The sequence below is a fragment of the Cryptomeria japonica genome, chromosome 7 (genome assembly GCF_030272615.1).
Source record: "Cryptomeria japonica chromosome 7, Sugi_1.0, whole genome shotgun sequence".
In the NCBI taxonomy this organism is placed as follows: Eukaryota; Viridiplantae; Streptophyta; class Pinopsida; order Cupressales; family Cupressaceae; genus Cryptomeria; species Cryptomeria japonica.
Genome location: NC_081411.1, coordinates 423,836,361 through 423,858,478, shown reverse-complemented (window position 1 = coordinate 423,858,478; position 22,118 = coordinate 423,836,361). Strand labels below are relative to the sequence as shown.

The following is a 22,118-nucleotide window of genomic DNA, read 5'->3' as shown; positions in this document are numbered from 1 at the left end:
CTTTGAGAGGTTTTAACAAACTCCTCTCTCCAAATGAATGCCCAAGTGATAAGTGGCTCAATTTCATGATTTGTACTCTGCATGCAAAACGTCAACTTGCAATCATTCAAATTTCATCTGAACACATGGTACCTGAGAGCACAATTAAATTGCATTGAAAAAACATGTGGGAGGAATATTTTTAAAAAAAATCTATGGTCGGGAGAGCACAATTATTTGTAAAGTTATTCAGGAAAAGAGAAATGACTCTTGTTTTGGAGTTGTTGGGTGTCGATAATAGCAAAATCTCAGGAGGTCATGTAAAAGAAACAGTAGTTGAAAATTTGCAAGATGCATTGAACCTTATTGATACCACAAGTCGAGGAGTTGATTCAAGTGTTGCATGTAGAGCGTTGATGACTATGATTTCTAGTAAGAGGTTGTCACATAAAAGACAAGTTACAACAATTTTTGAATTACTGCATATATCTAGAAAAAATGTTCAAAGATATATTAAGAGGAGAAATATGTTAGATGAAAACATTGAAATGAATTGGGTAAATATTTGTAAACTTCCTCGAAAAGACAGATTTCTGAAGATGTAAGAAGACTGGTCATTGAATATTCGACCAGCCACTCCTGTGTTTCTTCCAATAGAAGGGACACTATACAGATGAAAGATGAAGAGACTGGTATGAATATTTCACATCCTAAATATTTTGTAGATACAACACAAATTGAACTATTTGAAGCATTCAAGGAAGAATTTTCAGATGTGAAAATATGTCAGAGAATGTTTAAGAGGTTGTGCCCTTGTTTTGTATGCATAAATAAGGTATGTGAAACTTGTTGTTTTTGAAATCATGTTGAGTTTCATCTATACTTAGAGACATATAAAAAAGCTATGGCAGTACTTAATCCAGATATGGTCATCCCTGGAAGTACGACACAATTTGTGAAATCAATTTTATGTGATAAATCAGAAGATTTAGATGACTTCAATGTACATTGTATAAAAAGTACATGCATTGATTGTGGACATTTGCAAAAATTTCCATTTCAAATTGAGAATATTGATATTTCAATGTCAGTTTTGTGGAAGAGATTTCAATATGAGACATATTGAACTAAGTCAGGATATTTTAAACTAGATACAAATTGTTTTATCTATTATTCTATTGGATAAGAGTACTCTATAGTCTTATTAGGATGATATCAACTCTTTATTGTTCTATTAATTTTACTTATTTATTTTTATAGTACTATTGAAATAATATTCATATTTGGACATTGACTATGCAATAGTGATAAATGGACCCATTTGATTTTTATGTAACTAATATTTATATTATACAAAAAATACATTACAATTATATATAGAATGTAAATAAATAAATATTTATACATATCAACCATTCATAATATATTTAATACTATTAATTTATTAATTGAAACATTTCATAAAAGTATCTTTCATTTTCTTTCTTTTCTATCAAAATAATTTTTAATTTTAGGTAACCAAAAATAATTTAAAAAATACATATAATTATAAATATCAATTATATAAAAATGTTAAATGTGTAGCTTTACTAACCTATTTATATAATGATGACATAATAATTTCTTATATAATATTAGATAAAAAAATAAAATTATTAGATAATAATATAATAATTAATATGTAATAATGTAACATAATTTTTATATATTAATGAAATAATTATAATCCATCAAATATATGTAAATTAAATAGAATTAAATGACTAATAATTATTTAATATTATTTATAATAATAAATAATAATGTATGTTATTTATATTATAATAAATAATTATTATGTATATATTAATTATTGTACATATTTAATTATACATGATACTAGTTATCATAATTATTATTATATTTAATTAATTAACAATAATAATTATATAAGTATTATAATTATATAGTTGTAATAATTATATATCAATTAAATTAAATTTATCATACATAGAGCTTTAATTCTAATTTAACACATTTTTTTACTTACAAAGGAAAAGTCTTTTATGGTTTAGCCTTTAAATATAGCTACTTCAAAGTTAAATTTTTCTCAATGCTATTTGTCAAAAGATTTATCATATATTTTTTTGGATGTGTAGACTGCTTTATTTTATCAATTTTGATATATAACTCTTAAAAAAAATTAAAATGATTTATTTCTAAAGCATTGTTTTCTTCTAAAATTCATGATTTAATTCATGCTCACAAGACAGACTCAACAAAAATAGCTTTTTTGAATTTGAAATGTTTTCATTTTGTAGTTGTATTTTTTATTGTTTACTCTTAAATTTCACTATCCTAGAAAAATCTAAACCTGTATGTCGATAAAATCATGCAATTTGGTCTGCGAGCGGGAATGAGGCAGACAGTGACAGACTGCTTTCCATTGCCAACTCAAGGTGGTTGGGGTAACCGAGTTTTTGCTATTCTAGAAGGAGTCCCTCGCTCCCTCCTCCCAAGTTCCTCGTCTACTGCACCTTGATCTATCTCATTATGACTGCACATTTTGTATTTCTTGTGTGTAGTGACTGTAGCTATTGGTCTGCATATTTGACTGTCTTGAATAGTATTCACTGCCCTTGTGATTGTCTCAAGAGTGTTATTTGGTTGCATTCACTTTGATGACTGTTTTAAATCTGCCAGCACCATTAAGTGTTCACTCTAATTGACAGGACCTGATGCAGCAGACATAATTTAATAAAATAGTATTTTGACAATCACTAGAATTTATTGTTTTCTATATTATAAGGTGAGCCATTAGAAATGTCCCACGAATAGAAGGGAATTTGATAGTAGTTTGCCCTGCTTCTTGAAGAGGTTTGCAAATCTTGCATTTGCAGCAGTGAAAAATGTATAGGCAATGCCCGACCAGTATGCCCAATTCGATGAACATAATCCTCTAATGAGCCTGGAAAGTCATAGTTGATAACACATTTTATATCTTTAACATCCAAGCCACAGTGGCTGTCATGATGGGGCTTTTGCCAGATTTGAATTCCGATCAGACCCAATCTCCTTCACCCAGACTTTTATCTCCATGGATAGAGAGTGCTGGCCATCCATCCATTCGCAATTGTCTTGTAACCTTTTTTAGTTTCCAAGAAAATAAGCAGACGGCTACCATCCATGATTTCTTCTAAAAGCCTTATTAATCTTGGATACTTATCATGCTCAGAAACAATTTTCACGATTTGACCAATTGAATGGTTTGCTTTGAGATCTTGTGATCCTTTACTTACCTTATAAGCATTATGTAGAGATTGCCTAGCAAGTTGTTTTACTTCTTTAGGCCAAGTAGCACTCCAGTAAAATGTCTGTCGATCTGGTCGAATTTGAGATACAATTTTCCTGATTTGTAGTTCAAAACCCATGTGTAGCATTCGATCAGCTTCATCTAATACAAGATATGTCACTCTTTATGTCGCAGTAGGAGTGAGGATCTCCGGCTCATGGCTTTCAAACCCTAATGAGAACCCTTATTTAGCCACTAGTATTATAGTGTGTTGAACTTGTTCTCTGACTAACTTATCAAAATATGATTATTTTCAATTTTTTATATGAATCATGTGTCAGAAATAAAGGAGCCTAATTAATAAAAATACAAAATAAAAAATTAACATAGAAGATTCCATCTATTATAAGATTGAAAAAGAAAAAATTAAATGAAATAATTGCTATCTATCCATGGCTGATAGATTCAAGTGTGTCAAAAGATTTTTGTATCTACACCATTTACTATGTTTTTTATCAAATTGAAAATATTTATAAATTAATCAAAATTTTCTTTTAGTTAAATGGTAAAGGCAAAAGGAAAAGGCATTTTAATTGGATTTGGTGTTATCTAATCAAGAATATTGATGGTTTAGATTTGAGAAACTTAAAAATTCAAGGTGCAACTTTGGTCACAAAATGGATTGTTAAAGTTCTCAATGGTAATAAATCTTGAAAAGTTTTGATTATCAATAATATTCAAACCATTATACCTAAGAAAGTTAAATCTTAAAAAAACATGTATCTTCATGATATTTTTCTTGAATTTTTTTTGTTAAATCCTTAGGCTCTAGTGTTTTTGGTGGTATTTGGAAGTAAGAAAATGGTATAAATAAATAAATATCGGTATTAAATATTTCAATAAGAATGAAAACGAATTTTAAAAATTTAAATATGTATGTATGTATGTATGTATGTGTGTATGTATCTATGTATGTAAGGTAGAATCTTCATTGGAATAACAAGATTTTAACTTTTCTTCAAAGTTGCTCTACAAAGTTCTGGGCTAAAAAAGGTTTTTTTATTTGGCATTTTATTTGCTTAAAATTGTCTTATGGATGGTTTGATCTTAAGTGGAAATATGCTTTACTTGATTCACATAGAAAAATATTTTCTACGGTAAACAAAGTATAATTTTGTGTCATTTTTTCTATTGTGGTAAAATTCAATGTTGAAATCATTAAAAAAATTCACTGAATTGATGAGACTATTTTTTTATATATATACTAATATTATCAGGTTGTATGAGTTCCTTACTAACTCAAAATAAGTACTAACTCATATCTACAAAATATAAACATTAATCTTGATTATAACCTGTGTAATCTATTTTGATTGATTGATTTGATGTAAACACCTTTAATCTAAAAAGACTTATTTTAAGTGGTTACTTCTAACTAAGGAGCTTGTTGTTGCTTCTTGTTTCATGTGAATAATTTAAATGTAATGTTCCTAATGATAACTTTTTCTTTAATTGTTCCTATGCTAAATTTATTTAGTCTATGTTTATGAGGTTTATATGGGTGGGACATTAAGAGAAAATTTGGCATGAAATTCTTTTTTGTTATGTTAATAGTTTTGAGTCTTAAACTTAATTTTTTGGCTTGTTTTTTCTACTTAAATTCTATGGGTTATTTGGAAAAGGAGAAATGAAGAAGTTTTCCATAACAAAAAAAAAAAAAATACATTTTATGAATTCAACTTAGGGAGGAAGTGAAAGGTAAAACATAAACTATACATCATCACTCATAAACACTAAACTCTAAGCCTTAATATAGATATGAGATATGAGAGAGAGAGGTGGAGAGGGAGGGAGAGAACTAGAGAGGGGTTTGATAGAGATATAAGATACCTAGAGAGAGAGAGAGAGAGAGAGAGAGAGAGAGGGGGGGGGGTGGGGGGGTAATGAGACATGGATGGAGACATAAAGAGGTGGAGACGGAAAGAGGGAGAAACCTAGAGAGAGAGAGAGAGAGACCTAGAAAGGGGAGGGAGGGATAAGAGGAGATATAAAATAACAAAAAGAGAGAGAGGAGTAAGAGGGGATTAAGGGAGAAGTAGAAATGGAGGGAGTGAAAGACCTAAGGAAGGAGATAGAGAGGTGAGGGGGGAGAGAGAAGAGATCAAGAGATTTCAAAAATAGATAGGGGTAAAAGGGGAGGGAGATATAGGTGGAGATAGAGGGAGACAACTAGAAAGGGGGTATATAGATAGGTGAGACAACTAGAGGGGGAAAGAGAGATGAGAGACCTAGATGGCAAGAGAGAGGGGTGAAATAGATAGAGGGGGATAGAGAGGTGGGTAACAAGACATGGATGCAAAAGTAGATAGGTGGAGAGGAAAGGAGAAGCCTAGAGAGGGGAGAGAGAGGTGAGAACCTAGACAATAGAGAGAGAATGCAAGAGGAAGAGAGAATAACAGAGAATGGGGGAGGGAGATAGATATGGGGGAATGTATGGATGGGGAGATAGAGAGGGAGAGAAAAAGAGAGGGAGGGAGATACCTAGAGAGGGGAGGGAGGGAGAAGAGGAGAGACAAAAGAAAAAAGAAAGGAGTAAGAGGGGATGGATGGAGAGGTAGACATGGAGGGAGTGAGAGACCTATGGAAGGAGGAGATAAAGAGGTTAGGGGAGAGAAAGAAGAGGAGGAGAGGGATAGGGTTAAGAGGGGGGAGAGAGAGAGGTAAAGAGGGAGTGAGATAACTATAGAGGGGACATATAGATAGGTGAGATAACTAGATAGATAAAGAGAGGTGAGAAACTTAGATAGTTAGAGAGGAGTGAGATACATAGAGGGACATAGAGAGAGGTGGGTAATGAGACCTATGTGTAGAGGTAGATAGATGGAGAGGAAGGGAGGGAAAACCCTAGAGAGAGGAGAGACAGGGTTGGATGGAGAGATGATGACCTAGACAACTAAGAGAGAATAAGAGAGGAAGAGAGAATAATAGATAGTGGGGGAGGGAGATAGTGAGGGAGAGGAGAAGAAAGGAAGGGAGAGTTCTAGAGAGGGTGGGGAGGGTAAAGAGGAGAGATAGAAGAACAAAGGCAAGAGTAAAAGGGGATGGATGGAGAGGTAGACGCGGTGGCAATAAGAGACTTGGGGAAGGAGAAGATATATAGGTGACGGGAGAAAAGAAGAGGAGAGATTTCATAAATGGATAGGGGTAAGGGGGGAGGGAGAGAACTAGAGAGTGGACAGATAGATAGGTGAGAGAGCTAGAGGGAAAGAGAAAGGCGGGTAATGATATACGGAGGGAGAGGTAGTGAGGTAAGAAGAGAGGGAGGAGAGACCTAGATATGAGGAGAGAGAGGGTGGAAGGGATAGGTAGTGATCAAGAGAATGGAGAGGGAGGGAGTCAGGGATAGAGATGGGGGTAGGGAGGGATAGAAAGGTAGAGAGGGTAGGATATACCTAGAGAGGGGAGAGAGAAGTGAGAGAGACAAGAGAGGGAGAGAGAGATAGGTCTAGAGTTTGGGGAAGATAAAGAGAGTGAGATAGAGAGCTAAAGAATGCTAATAGGAGCATGTTGATTGCTAAAATTTGACATGCTGATAACTAAAATTTGACTAATCCTAAAAATTTACATGACCCTCTAAAACCTAGAGTCTGCATTATAAATCCTATAGAGCTGAAACCACTCTCAAACATTATGGCAATATAGAGATTAAATAAAACTTAAAAGTATAAGAAAGTATAAGAAAGAAAAAAGACATATTGAAATGTGACATACTTAAATGTTATATTCCGTGTATGTATTATTCTTCGATGATTGGGTGTAACTTGTGCCCGAATTGGTATATTTGCCCATTCACAAAACTTCCTACAATTTTTCAATGCAAAATATTTAGCAAGTGTCGAATTCGACGCTTGCCAAATGTAAAAGGTGGACTTTTCACATTTGGCAAGTGCCATATTTGGTGTTGGCCAAATGGAAAACGTCCATTTTTTGAATTTGGTGCACATCAAATGTGCAAGCGCCATATTTGGCGTGCGCCAAATTGTTTGCATTGGGAAACACCAAACCTATGGGTTGGATTTGCCTTGGGCACCCAACCCAAAGGTTTGGATGACCATTTCAGGCCAGAGACGTGTTTTTATCATAAGATTAAAATTTTTGACATACTTTTTGTTGTGCTCTCCATCAAGTTTGCACGTGTTTCAATACAAATAAAAAACCACCATAATATCATTAAGCTCTCTCTTAGCTATCCAACCACGTAATTTATTTCACATTTTGATTTTGTTAAGACTTCCATCTTTAATTTATTTTGTTAGTGTGTTCGTTTTTGGTTAAAAATCAACATGTGCTATTTTGAGCATAGTTTTTTACACTTTCATCGAATTTTTAAGAAACTTACATTTTTAGAAACTAGACTCCATTATACACACCTTGAAAAAAAAGTTTTGATTTTTTATTAGTTTTCAATGATTTTGGTGGGAGCACGCTCAAACTTTTATTTTTCATGATGTGTCCACTTTGAAAATTAGTGAAAAATCATATACTTGTTAAAAAATTAGCTGAAAATTTCGGCATAAACTACAAGGTGTTAGCTAATTTCTCACAAAAGAAATTTTTAAAATTATAAAAAAGAAAAGAAAATTAGCATTTTAGGGGGGGTAAGGGGGGCCACAACAGACGCTATGTTATGTTTTTGCATAAAAATATGACCACTTTTTTGTTTAAGCCATTAATCTCCACCATTTTCAAAACAAATTAGTAGTTTAGAAAGTAGACTCAGAACACTTTGACTCTTGTTCTTGTTGCATCTTCAAATTTGGAGTGTAACTATGTTCAATTTGTCGTTGAAGTTCGGACTTTGTTGATTTCATAAAACAAACAAACAAAAAGGTAGGTGTGGCATCATAAGACCCCCTTTTGGTACCATATCTTGGTGCACATACCCCTTATTGTTGCACCATTTTTTTGCAATATTTCCCAATGATAATTTTTTTGTGACGATCCCCAACCAAAGACCTTTGGATGCATCCCTATTAGAGGGATTATGCAATTCTTTTTTATTATTATTTTCATATATGGGAGTGGACCCCATGTCCATAGCTTCTTATGGATAAAATAAATTGTCGAGTTGATAAAAAATTACATATGAAACCTTGTGATTGCTCCCAAATGTTGAACCATTTGTGAGCAAATAGATTTAAAAGATAATGTATAAACAAATATATCTATGTAAAAAAATAGTCATTGCATTAACATCTCAAAAACAATTGCATCATCTATTTAATGGATGTTAAGATTGTCTTCTTCAATAAATATTTTCTAAAAGAAACATATATGACTCTTAACATAAAGTATGTTGGTTGGTAAAAGGCTTTGTGGTTTGAAATGTGATTCAAGGAGATGATAAGACAAAATGAATGGTTGCAAAAACTTTCTTTTATTCATGCTAAACATCGAGAAATAAAATTGTCATTCTTGTGTACTATGTTATTGATCAACAATCCTCGAGAAATGTTGATAAATATAATATGGAGATAAAAAGTGAGTTGAAAGAAGGGTATAAAATGAGACCTTGGAAAAACTTTTTTATTACTAGTAAATTGAGATAAAACAAAAATATCATAATATTTACATATCCCCAAAAAAGTTAAACCATCACTAACTTTGTTAGAACAAAATTAAATTACCAAGAATGATGGAGAGTCATGTTCAATGGCACTAGAAACATACAATTTGTTGGAAGTTTGATATACTTGATATTAACTTAACTATGTATGTCCATTGTATTGTACATATCTCTAGATTCATAATCCTAAGGAGAACCATTAAAAAATAAGGTGATTCTTTAACATGTGTAACAAAAATTCAATATTGATAAATTTATTGTTGGTTACATTTTTAACTGCAAATTATGATAATGAATAAATTATCAAGTTAAAATGCATTCTAAATGACCAATGATTATTTCATGTTGTAAGAAACAAGACAAAATAAAAATATCGTTTATAGAATCAAAGTATATAATTAAGAAAAATGATTGAATAATCATTACAATCCAAACTGCTAGAAACCAACCTGTTTCTCGCATGTCAAGAGACCACATAAATGGCAAGTATTAATATCAATGCATGCACCATAAATGAAATCAAATGTTTTCCACAAATGAAACCTTTAGATCATAGATGGGAGGTTATTACCCTAAGATTTGCAAAGCCAACTTATTCAAAACCATAATATTTAGAATGCAGGAGCATCGAGTCTTTTTGGGTTTTCATGTTTGTATAGTTTGGTTTTGGGTTCTACTTTTGGTTTTATGCAAGATTCGGTTTTGGTTGTTATGGAAGTTGGAGAAAACAATGAAAACAGTCAAGAAAGAAAAGAGTGACCGAGACCATTGGGTGGAGAGTAGCAGGGGATGAAACAAAGAAAACACCGATCGGTTGAAGAGTAAGGTGGAGAGATAGAACAGAAGGACCGATCGAGGAAGTTGAAGGTTTGACAGAAAAAAAAAAGATACAAGGAAGAGATGTATGCCAGAACATATCGAAGATGGGAGAAGGTGTGACCAATACCTGGAGAGGAAGGAGATCGGGACGCATGAGAGAACAAAGCATCGAATCTGTTAGGAGTCAGGCTGAGTAAGAATTGGTAAGTTGATCGGTTTTTGTAAAGGATCGAGCTAGTGTATTATGGCTTGCCTAATCTGAATAAATAATTGTTCTAAGTTCTATTTTCTGATTTAATGAATGTCTCTGAATGCTTCCACAATTAGTTTCTTTGTTGATTCTTGTCACATTAAAAGGATTCTGTCTGATTCGAAGTTCCTGTCCCTGGCTGTAATTTCTATCATTTGTTCCAGGCACAATAACAATGTATTGTTTTTCCTTTGTGAGTTCCTAATCCTATTCTTAGCAAGATTCATTGTCAGGAACTTGTCTGCCATCATTTGAGTATCAAAGCATATATGTGTAGGATTGTATCATCATTTGGTATCAGAGCGCAAGTATGTGAGGTGTGTGTCATCAATTAAATATTGTTGGAAGACTCGATTAAATCATCAAAAATTATTATAAATGTATGCGTGTATTTGTGTGTATGTGTACACACATACAAATAAAGTCCCATGTGCATGCCCCACACACACGAATCACAGTGACACATCCAAGAATATATGAGTTAACTTCAATCAAGAGAGAAGTAATCAAGTAAAGATAGTGGCAAAACCTAACTAAACAAATGTGCAACCTAATTGCCATCAAATTAAAATTGATGCAACAAAGGTTCACTTGATTACCTCCTATAAGGATGATACTTGTCATTATTAGCTATCAAGGAGAGAGATGTATTATTCTAAGTAAACTTAATAAAACAGCAAATACATTATAGTATTATATCAATAAGGATCGAGTACTTTATCAAATCCGTAACGTGGAACTTCTATATGTATTGTATGTTTGGACATGCATCTCTTATGAGTTAGTCATTAGAGCTTAGATAATAGTAATATGCATGTTAACCATATTCCAAAGTTAGTGTGATAGTGTCTAGCTCTCCATGAAAACCCAAATAGTTAAGTAATGAGGAAGGTTTTTCATTGAACTATCTACTTCATTTCACTTACAAAGGTTAACTAATTATAAGCATCCAATTGTAATTAACATTTATTTGATCATTTTTCAAAATCATTTTTCTAAATGGATAGGAATTTTATAAATATGGATTAACCACTTACACATGAAGAAGCACCATAATAGACCCAAGGCAAGGAGATCCCTAAACATAACAAAAAAAGAGGTCACAAAAAATTGGAAGTTCCATCTCAAATTTCCACGGAGGTAAAACTTTCAATATATGAATGCTTTATAATATTGATCCAGTTCACTTTATTGACTTGGATGTATACCACAAGTTCACACAACACAAGAGAGGTGCTACTCTATTAAAAAACAAATTCAAAGGCACTAACATAAACCAAATGCATAAGATATTTTTTCACGTCAACCAAGCAATTGAAGAAACACAAACCACGAGACAAGAATATAAATTTTTCTCTTCTTTATTCTAATGATGGATTAAGAAGTGTGATCCAAATTGTTGAAGCAAGGAACTAATACACAATTATATCTACAAGCTCTCAACTAACAAGACAAAAAGACAACCCATATAATCCTTGATAAACATTTTTCATATTAAAAATGTCACTAGCATGACATAAATACTTGCTCTCCTAGATTCATAATTGGCATGGCTTTTATTAGATGGAATGCTTCATATACCTCGACAAATATACCAAATGCATGAGAAATTGCATTCAATTAATAAATAAATAAAAATAAGTTGCAACCCAAACCTTCCTTTACTTTTTTGTACAACAATCACTAGATGACTAACATGTCAAGTAATAGGTTGTAGGTTGATGATGAAATTAACTTGTGACTTGGACCCAGTAGTTGCCTCCCCTAACTTCATGCACCCTAAGCTCTTAAACAATACATCATATTTTGACCAAAAAAAATTAGTTCTCCAAATGTGAATTAAGAGCTTACAAGTTATTGCTTCATTTTTTGGGTTGTTATAATGACTGTAGGACAAATTGTTATATGCACAAAGGTTCGAAAATGGTCATTTGGAGGTGTCTTTCCATATACATTCATAGACAACCCAATAACCATGTGCTACAACCACCTAAAAAAAATTGCACTATTCTAATACATATTCCTCTAATAAATGTCTTGACCAATACCTATGCACAAGTGCTCCAATAATTATGCACTATGGTCACCAAAAAAAGTTGCACAACTCCTTTAATAAAATATTCAATGGTTGAGTACACGTGTGCAAGTGGGTGACTATGGGTACATGTAGAATATTTTAGTGGATTTTCAATTATCATGTATTTCTTAATTGTAAAAATAGTAATTGAAGGGTCTGAAGCTGAGATCTAGTGAACTTTTTTTGAGGTATTTTGACAAAATTGACCTTGCCATTGCATTCAAGAGGCCTAAGAGACCAATTTTGACTATAAATTTGACCATTTTCAGTATAATTTTTAACACCATTTTTAAAAATATGCTATTAATATATTTAATAGTATTAAAAATGGTAATTGGGAAGTTGGTGTGCAAGAGATTAATGGTTATTGGTACATGGACAGCTACTCAACCCTTTCCCCTAATGTTTTTGAATTGTCAATCATCATCATCATATATGATTATGGTCTTAATATATGTGTTTACCCAATGGAAATAATTTTTTCTTTTTCATTAACTTGCTCCATAACGACTTGATAAAAAATAAATGTAACACCTAAATCATGAGAACTAATTACTAGGAAGAGCAAGCCATCATGTTTATTATAAACTTCTTTTAACAGAAGATATAATTTATGGCTCTTTACTTTTAAAAAAATAAAAAGAAAATAAAAAATGGTAATTACTTGAGGTCGAGTTCTACTATTTTGTGGACTACCTTATTTAATTTGGAAGAAGTATTTATGGTAGGAAAATGTGAAAAAATTAAGAGAGATCGGTATATAAATCCCCCATATTTAAAGTAACATGCTATACTGACGTCTTCTCCAATTTTGATTGTTGTCCAAAGTAAAATGTCACATGTAATATCAAGCATTGGGTTTTACTCATTCTTGTCATTCATTCCTCAAGAAAATAATATGAAATTTTACAATGCAATCAGAATGATTTTCAACTTTAGCCTTAAATGTGTTGAGTATAAAGTTGAACTCCAAAGAAATGTCCTAAAACTTGTTAGTCCATCATAAAATATAAAAAGAAAAGCTACAGGAAACTTAACTTCAACCAATGAAGTAACATGAAATAAACAATATTATACCTTCCATGATTTACCCCTCATTGTGTCATAACTACATTGTTCTTGGTTGCAGATAATTTGCTCTCAGACAAGTACTGGTAGCTTCCAAGATGGCATATGAACAATGGACAGATAGTTAACTGTTACTATGATATGCATATGCAAATGATTTAAGCTAACATGATATTAAACTATGATAAGAATTCTAAAATTTCTAATTGCTTCAAACTCAAACTCACAGATGCAAGATGAAAACTCCTAGAATGACTATATGATTCGCTATTAGTTTACAAATGGCTTAGGAGACCTCTTTTTATAGATTTTTGAGTGCATGAGCTTAGGTGGCAGAGATCAACGGTCATGATTCAATCTTGCAAATTGGATGGCTAGGAGCAAGAAGTTGAAGGTTGAGAGAAAGGGGGAAGGAGAAGACAAGTGTCACTCGTCTCACCTTGATTGAGTTGAAGACTTGAGAGGATATAGGATAGTTGGAGAAGATGTAGGAATGAGAGGACAAGTGGACTCAAGTCCTCCTAAGATATAGGGATGTTGGAGAGAATATAGAAGAAAGTTAAGAAATATGTGTACGTACACAATATTTCATTTATTTTGGAAGTTGGAGATAAGGTGCTAATAAATGATTTTATTTTATTTTATTTTATTTTGTTGAATTAATTTAGCCACATGATGGATGAGTTGGCAAAGAAGAAGTGATGTGGAGAATGACAGGTGAGTTGGAAAGAGGATTAAATAATTAAGAAATTATTATATTAATGAGACTATAGGATAGTAGATAAAGGAATAATTAAATATTAGATATTTAATAAATTGATTAGAAGAAAAGGATATAACTAATTAATTAATAAAATGTTTCAATTATATTAATTAATAAAGGACATGAAATGAATTAAAATAAATTAACCTTTTCAAATTAACTATTTAATAGAAAAATAATTATTAAATAAATATAAAATATTTTTTTGATTGCTCATAGCCAATTTTATGTGTATACATTTTGCACCTCTTTGAAATGATGTTGAGACAACATTGTTTCAAAGATTAAATCAAGTCTTGATAATGCGCCTAATGGAGATAAAAATCCTGATTGTGTGCCCCCTCAGGAGATTGATCATGAAATTATTGAAAAAAATGGATTGAGAGATTGATCTCACGACAATTGATTGAAATTTCTACAACTTTGGTTGATGAAAATGTTCGCTCTTTGATTACTTTGATATTCTGCTTGATTTGATGATTGATAGAGTTTGATTGACCTCACGATCTATGAGGGTCAATGATATAAACTCGAAGTTTTGATGATTTCATAGGATAGAGTTTGATTGACTTCATGATTGATGAACATCAATGATGTAAACTCAAGATTGGATAGACTAGATGCTTAACCTCATAATGAATGAGTGTCACTAATATGTGATCAAAGAGATTGATAGTGTAATAACCCACTATACTTAACCCAGCAAAATTTTGACCTCTTTTTTTTTTTTTTTTTAATCATTTGTGTTTGATTCAATCGCATACTCTGGGCATCTATCCATTTGGATTAGGCATTCATCCATCTGGAATGAGCATCTAACAATACGGGTTAAGCATCTGTCCATATGGAACAAAAGGTTTCATCTATCCAATACGGGATAGGCATCTATCCAACTTGGGATAGGAGGTGCTCTAGCCAGAGACTTAGACTCATCGGAACCATTCGGGTCCTGAGTCACTCACTAAGTACTACACTCCTCTAATAGGAGTGCACTGAGGTCGTCGTCCTTAGGAGAAATCAAAATAACATAATGCAAGCTTGAATTCCACCTCAAAATTTGGCTTAAAGCCTCAGGAAGTCAAGCGAATCCATACGGGATTCCTTCCGAGTATGCATTGATTTACTTTTTCCTTTACTTTCCTTATCTTTCAATTAGGATTCTTCGCAATCCTTCTTCTTACCACATCCTAGACCCCATCCACGAATGCCTGAGTACTAGGGACAACTTCGTCCCTAGACTGCCTACATACTTGTTTCGGCACGGGATCAAGGCGTAAAGTATGTAGTTCTATTTTCTAATCTATGGTTTAATGTAAACTATTTGGTGGGTACGCAACCCTTTCTAGGGTCAATGTCCCAGACAGTTTCTCTACGGTTGCTACCCACGATGGTAGCATTTAAGCAAAGGCTCAAGATGGCCTATTGCTTGTGGTCTAAAACAACTAGATCCTAATACCTATCATAAGCATCGCCATTGACCCAATTGTCAACCATCAACAACTCTTCGAGATTAAGTCACTTATAAAAGCATTTCACTCAATCAACCCTAAAGGGGTTTACTATGGTTTAACTAGCAGATGCAAATCATTTAAGGATTATCTTATTAGTTTGTCGATCCAAGGGGGATTACCCGCCCCTTGGATTTTAACTTCCAAGTGACCCTTATTACTCCCCGATGACTTATAGGGACGATGCCACAGAGGTCATTGATGCAGCTTTATTGGGCGTTAAGTGCAGTAGTTCAACACGACGGCATTACCCGTAAGCGTGACCCAGAAGCACCGTAAATACCGAACGCTGCTAGGTTTTTGTTTTCCAACTCCCTTTGTTTAGTTTTCTAACTAAGAGGTCTAACTCTTATATTCAAATGAAATTAACCCTATCCTAATGTAGATATAATGGAAACCAATATTGAGAATCAAGCCACAAAATAAACTCTACGTACAGAGAAAAAAAATCTCTTGAACTAGAATAAATGAGAGATCTACCATCTAGCATGGATAAGTGAGAAAGTGTACCTTGTATAGAGATAACAAGAATAAAAGTGCCCCCAATGGCATTAACTTTGTCTTATTCTAAATTTACCTCTTTTATTTTTCTAAAAAAAAAACCATTGATACTTAGAAAGGGAAAGAAAGATTTCTTTAGTTAGCTAGATCAAACCAAAATTTGAGAATTAAATGAATCATCTAATTAAAAAGGTCTACTTAGAGGAAATTTACGTTAAAATTGTTGCGAATGAATTCCAACTAAATATTCCTACTTAAGTTTTCCAAATCACTTTGACAAACAAAATTTTTCCATTTATCTAATTTTAATGTTGACTCAAACTTAGGGACCAATTCCTTTCTCCCCCTTTTGAATTTACCTTTAATAATAATTTTTTATTTTTTATTTTTTTATAATTATAAACATATATATATATATATATATATATATATATATATATATATATATATATATATATATATATATATATATATATATATATATATATATATATATATATATATATATATATATATATATATGTTTTATATTATATAAAACCCTCAAGTCATTAACATCATTATTATTTTATTGATTTATTATATCTCATCTTTTTTTTCATTTATTATGTTTATATAAATGCATAATCTAAAATAAAAAATAAAAATAAAATAATTTGGTACGAAAATAAGGTAAGCCTTTTAATGCCAAGTGGGGAGTGGGGCCATGGGCCCCACCACCACTACGGGCCTGCAGGTGCAGGCCCGCAGTGATGAGGGGATAGTCGTGGGCCCCTCCACTCCCTTTGCGGTCACTACTACCGAAAATAAGGTAAGCCTTTTAATGCCAAGTGGGGAGTGGGGCCATGGGCCCCACCACCACTGCGGACCTGCAGGTGCAGGCCCACAGTGATGAGGGGACAGTCGTGGGCCCCTCCACTCCCTCTGCGGCCACTATCGTAGCAGTGACCGTAGGGGTAGTGGAGAGTACCACTCCCCAGCGGATATATTAATTCCACCCCTTCCTTTGACCTTTTAATTTATTTTATATATAATTTTTTTTCGAAAACTACTTTATTTTATTTTTCTTAACGTATAAATTAATATTGCAATATATATATATATGGTTTTATTCCAATTTTATTAACAATTTAAGAGGGGTATATAAAAATATAAAAATAAGAATCTACTCACAGGTATGAAAGATAATAGAGAAAATTGTTTCAGATGTTTTCAAGGGAGCACCAAAAAAAAACATTATGCTTGAAATTGAGGCAAGCAAATACAACAGAAAGGAGATTTTATAAAATTTCTCTCATAACAGCCATGTTCATTTATAGAGAGGAATGAATTAATTAAAGGTTTTAAGAAGATGAAATCAATATTAAGAGAGGGAAAAAAAAGTGGATTTACTCTCAGGATTTAAATAAGTTTTGGTACACATGAATAGATTTAAAATCAAAGGAAGAGATTTTAATGATTTTCACATGAAGAAAACAAGATTCTTACATGAGTAATTAATTTTCATTCACAGTAAGTTTTATTCACAGAAAAGAAAAAAATAAAACGAGAAAACAAGATTGAAATTAATCTTTAATCCCAATAAGTTTCATTGATAGGAAAACAAGATTTCATACATGAGAAATTAATTTATTAATTTTTATTCACAGCAAGATTTACTCACAAGAAAGAAGAAAATAAAACAAGAAAACAAGATTGAAATTAATCTTTATTCCCAATAAGTTTCATTGACAGGAAAACAAGATTTCATACATGAGAAATTTATTTATTTATTTTATTTCAAGATTTACTCACAGGAAAGAAGAGAATAAAACAAGAAAACAAGATTGAAATTAATCTTCATTCCCAATAAGTTTCATTCACAGGAAAACAAGATTTCATACATGAGAAATTTATTTATTTATTTTTATTCACAGCAAGATTTACTCACAGGAATGAAGAGAATAAAACGAAGAAAACAAGGTTGAAATTAATCTTTATTCCCAATAAGTTTCATTCACAGGAAAACAAGATTTCATACATGAGAAATTGATTTATTTATTTTTATTCACAGCAAGATTTATTCACAGGAAAGAAAAGAATAAAACAAGAAAGCAAGATTCAATTAAAAGAGGAGAACCTGGATACTTAAAGCTTGATGTAGAATCCCCTCCAAATTCTTCAACTAGCCTCCCTTGATCCTTCCTTGCAACTTTTTTTGAATTTCTTCAAAAACAACTACTTTACAATCCTACAATGAAATGTGACTACCAGAAAAAAAAACTACTACTTGAGAAAACTTTTCTTCAAAACAAATAATCAACTCCCTTTTTTTTAAAATTGCATACAATATATAGGAAAAACCCCTTAACTCCACTATCTAGAGAAATTAATTGAAAATGAGATTCTTTTACCAATATTGGATCCATGCAAAATTGATTAATATCCTAGTGGGGGGAGTTACATGCAAGGGAATTAAAGAATGAAGATTCCTCTAGAAGCTTCTAATTTCTCCTACAACATGTGTCATAATTGGAAATGGGAAAAATAAATAATGCCTATTTAAATTATATTCTCCAAGTGTGTATGTGGGTCCATTATTTAACCTTTTATAATATTTATTCAACCATATTCAATAGCTCAACCACAAAAAGATATAATAGTAATTGCATCAAATCAAAAGTGATAAGGGAGGGTTATGACATCCTCCCCCCCTTAAATAGTGCATCGTCCCGATGCACTTATTGAATGTATCCAAAAAGAGTCTATAGTTCATGATTAGCTTAAAACAAAAAAGGAAACAACTGTTGCATTTCCCTAATATCTTCCCATGTGGCATTCTTTTTATCATATTGATTTCATTGTACTTTGCATTGATCAACATCTCTGTTGTGCAATTGGCACGGGCGCCTCTCCAAGATTCTGAATGGCTCTATCATTATTCCCCCCATTTCCTGGACCTGTAAAGCATCCCAATTCAAGATATGTTTCTCATCAGGTACATACTTTTTAAGAAGAGATACATGGAAGACATCATGGATTCGGCTCAATTGGGGAGGTAAGGCCAACCGGTATGCAACTGGATTAATCCTTTCCAATATCTCAAAAGGCACAACATAATGAGGTGCAAGCTTAGTCTTTTTCCCAAACCTTATGGAACTCTTGTGTGGCCTAGCCCTTAGGAAGACTTTCTCTCCCACCTCAAACTCCCTTGGTGTCTTGTTCTTGTCTGCATAACTTTTCTACCTATCTGAGGCTTCCTTCAATCTTTGCCTAATTTCCTTAGTTTTCCTTTCCATTTCCTTCAACATATCTGGTCCAATAATTACTCTATCTTCAAGACTATCCCAACTCAAAGGTGTTCGACATGGCCTACCATACAATGCTTCAAAAGGTGTCATTCCCAAAGATGTTTGATATGTATTATTGTAAGCAAACTCTACCAGAGGTAGGTAATCTTCCCATTTCTTTTGTTGGTCCATGTAGTACATGCGAAGTAGGTCTTCCAAAATCTAATTTGTCCTCTCTATTTGACCGTCAGTTTCAAGATGGTATGCGGTACTAAAATTTAGTTGAGTTCCCAGAGCTGATTGAAGAGTTGTCCAAAACCTTGAAGTGAATCTAGCATCTCTATCTGATATGATTTTCTCTAGCATTCCATGCAACCTAAATATTTCCTTAACAAAGCGCCTTGCCAAGGTAGGTGCATCATCTGTCAGATTCCCTGGTATAAAGTGTGCCACCTTAGTGAGTTTTTCAATTACCACCATTTTTTTTATCATGCCTAGAAGGTGACATGGGTAACCCTTGCACAAAATCCATGCTAATAACTTGCCACTTGTGTTGAGGTACATCATGTAACTGTAATAATCCAGCTGGATGTCTATGCTCTGCCTTTACCCTTTGACACTCCAAACATTTAGCCACATACTTAACTATGTCATTCTTCATCCCTTGCCAAAAGTATAGCTTCTTTAGATCTGCATAAAGTTTGTTAACCCTCAGATGCCCTGAGTAAGGGGTATTATGAGCCTCCGATAAGACTACCTTCCTTAAGTCCCCTGAACTAGGAACATAGAATCTATTATTGTATCTGAGCAACCCATCTTCATCTAATGTATACCCTTCAACCTTAGGATGTGTTGGATCGTATTCTAAAGTCAATTTGACTTGCTCATACAATGGGTCATGCCCCTACTCATCTACTACTTGCCTTTTGAAAGTAGTTTTGAATGTTGCTATAGTCATCAAGTGTCTCCTCCTACTTAAAGCATCTGCCACCCTATTTTCCTTCCCCTTAATATATTCAATTTCAAAATCATATTCACTTAGAAACTCTAACCACCTTCTTTGTCTAGCGTTTAAGTGGGGTTGGGTAAAGATGTACTTTAGTCCTTGGTTATCTGACTTTAACTCAAAGGGCTTCCCTAGTAAGAAGTGTCTCCATTTCTGTAGGGCATGCACAATCGTTGCTAACTCTAAGTCGTGGGGTGCATAATTAACTTCATGAGTCTTCAGCTTCCTGGATTCGTAAGCTACTACCCCTTCATCTTGGATATGTACTCCTAAACCTTCAATAGAAGCGTCAGTTACGACTGTGAAGTGTCCATTCGGATTTGGTACCTTTAAAATGGGTGTTGAAGTTAGTTTTCCCTTCAAAATTTGAAATGCCTTATCACTTTGCTATGTCCACACAAACTTTTTACCCTTCCTCTGCAATGAGGTGATGGGGTTCGCTATCTTAGAGAATCCTTCCACAAACCTCCTATAGTACCCTGCTAGCTCCATAAAGCTTCTTACCTCTGAAACGTTTTTAGGGGTCGACCATTCTGCTATTGCCTTTATCTTATCTGGATCAACTGCTATTCCTTCCTTTGATATTATATGCCCAAGGTAGTGAATTTTTCCCTCGAAGAAGGCACATTTTGACAGTTTCCCATATAACTTATGTTCCCTCAACTTTTGCAAAACCATTTGTAGGTGTACTAAATGTTTCTCCTCATTCCTAGAGTAAATCAAGATGTCATCCAGAAATACCAAAACAAATTTGTCTAAGTAGTCATGGAGTACACTATTCATTAGGTTCATAAACGCAGCTGAGGCATTGATTACACTAGAAGGTACTACTGTGAATTCATAATGCCCATATCTAGTCCTGAAAGTTGTCTTCGGAATGTCCTCCTCTTTAATTCTGAGTTGATGATATCTTGATCGGAGGTCTATCTTCGAGAAAACTGTTGCTCCTTTCATTTGGTCAAAAAGATCCTCTGTTCGAGGTAAGGGATACCTATTCTTTATTATGACCTTGTTCAACATCCTATAGTCGATGCATAGTCTTAAGGTTCCATCCTTCTTCTTAACGAATAAGACTGGTGCTCCCCATGGTGATACACTTGGCCTTATTAATCCCTTAGCTAAGAGTTCCTCTAATTGCATTTTGAGTTCTTGTAATTCAGTTGTGTTCATTCGGTAAGGTGCCCTTGATACTAGTTTAGCTCCCGGTAGTAAGTCGATAGAAAAGTCAACCTTCCTTTTAGGGGGTAAGCCTAGTAATTCTTCTAGAAATACATCTTTGAATTCTTGTAAGAAAGGGGTATTTTCAAAGGTTGGGGTATTTTCCTCTTCTCCTTCATCAATTCCAACCATATAGATTAGGCCTCCTCTTCTTCTTTCCTTCTCTAATTGAATGGCTGATATGGTTTCTATGTTAATGGGGTTAAACTTTCCTTGGATTTTGACCCTTTTCCCCCATCATCCAAACATTCAACAACTTTGTTATAGCAGTCTACATTAGCTTGATGATCTGTTAACCAACTCATTCCAATAATAACATCATATAACCCTAGGGGTGCCACATAGAGATCTACCCTTGTTTCAAACTCAGGAAATTGTACCCTTGCCCTTGGCAAACACTTAGTTACTTCCTTGGTTGCCTTATCCCCATGATGACTCCATTTGATTAACTTTTAATGCATATTTGCTTACTAATTCAGGTGAGATGAAACATTCAGATGACCTGGTGTCAATTAGAATTGAAATTGGTTGTTCAAATAGTGTACATTTAGTTTCCACGGGAACATTCTGGAATCTTGCTCTTCGATTCCTAACTGTTGCATGAATCATTTGTTGAGGCCCTTGTTGTGGTTGATTGACCCTAATCTGACCTTGCATCCTGGGACATTCTCTAGCAAAATGGTTTCCCCCACACATAAAACATCCACCTGGAGGACCTCTTCTGCCTTGATTCCTAGGGGGATCATTCCTTGTTTCATTGGCC

General features: G+C 33.4%; 1 pseudogene; it reads right to left on the bottom strand.

Annotated features, from left to right (window-relative positions):
* Positions 1-2,738: 2,738 nt before the first annotated feature.
* Positions 2,739-7,203, bottom strand: LOC131065589 (DEAD-box ATP-dependent RNA helicase 20-like; annotated as a pseudogene).
* Between the last annotated feature and the right edge of the window lie 14,915 nt (positions 7,204-22,118).